The sequence below is a fragment of the Penaeus monodon genome, chromosome 15 (assembly GCF_015228065.2).
Source record: "Penaeus monodon isolate SGIC_2016 chromosome 15, NSTDA_Pmon_1, whole genome shotgun sequence".
Taxonomy (NCBI): Eukaryota; Metazoa; Arthropoda; class Malacostraca; order Decapoda; family Penaeidae; genus Penaeus; species Penaeus monodon.
In genome coordinates, this window is record NC_051400.1 from 14,995,191 (window position 1) to 14,996,387 (window position 1,197).

Genomic DNA, 1,197 nt, shown 5'->3' on the forward strand with positions numbered 1-1,197 from the left:
CAATGTAAATCTGAGACTGTTATAAATTATCTGTTTCAATACTGTCATTCAAGAAAATTATTAGTTTTGATGAGATACAAGAAAATATAACCAAATTGAGCTTAAAGAATTGTGGTAACTTGTAAAAAGCGCGATCAACCTCAAACTATTCCATACACGATGGGTAAAGAATGCACTCAGTAACCCAGGACAAATGACTCAGGAATCGACCTGCGACACTCCGTCATGCTTACACGAAGTGACAAAGCACTACGTGACTTCAAGAAGGGGCGCCTGACTTACCCTGGGAGCCTGGCAGGTGTCTCAGTGTGAGCATGACGTCACCCTTCTCTCTCTAGTAACCTTCCTCAAGGGTGACCTCGTTCCAACTCGTCGCCATCTTGTGCTGCGGAGAGAGAGAGAGAACGTTGATGTTTTTTTTCTTCCTTTCTATCAAAAAACCGTGGGTCTTAACGAAAAGCTTTTCTTTTGACTTTTACTCGATAATCAAAACTCGACCTTGTGCCTTCAAAGCGTTTTACCTTTGTCACGCAGGCAATTTCAGATTCCACACCAGCGAATGGGTTAACAGTACTTGTTCATATTTTAGCAAACGCGCACACTCATCTACAGTCTGAACACTGACTGAGAAACGAACTTCGGTACAAGCTTCGAAGCCTTACAAAGCATTAATAGGCTTTATAAGCCTATTAAATGCACTGTATAAAGTTTAGTACCATCTAGCAACTCACACAGTAGTCTCTCCTAACATTCTCTCATTCGCCCTTCGCTATGACACTATATCCCTTCCTCTCGAACTAGTATAACCCCTAAACTAATATAACGTATGTGGGAACGAATATAACGAATAGACTTACGCTTTACCATAACGACCGCACCACACGCCGAACACTCAAAAGGAAATGATCAAACACAAGCATATCCACCAGAGCGAAGCAACGTCACCGACTGCACAGAAACAACTGCCGTCATTTCCCGCCGTAATGCAACTTTCTCGACAAATCATTCCGCCGATAATTACAAGGACAGAAAACGCACGCATCCCTAATTACTCTCCCTGGAACCTGATTGGCCGGCGGTCACTAATTAACTCTCCGTACGATGAATGGCAAATCACCGGCATACGCTTCCCGACGATCCTGTTAATATGCCGTTCTGGAACCATCGCGGTTTAATTAAAGAAACGAAGTGAACTGA

At 43.1% G+C, this 1,197-nt stretch overlaps 1 long non-coding RNA gene across 1 annotated transcript in view; it reads right to left on the reverse strand.

The window, feature by feature from the left end:
• LOC119582117 overlaps window positions 1–625 on the reverse strand; it is a 14,454-nt gene extending 13,829 nt beyond the window's left edge. Inside the window, exons 1-2 of the long non-coding RNA XR_005229616.1 lie at window positions 522–625; window positions 283–385 (exon numbers count right to left, since the gene is read on the reverse strand). This is a non-coding gene — a long non-coding RNA (uncharacterized LOC119582117). The remainder of the gene's footprint in view (window positions 1–282; window positions 386–521) is intronic.
• Between the last annotated feature and the right edge of the window lie 572 nt (window positions 626–1,197).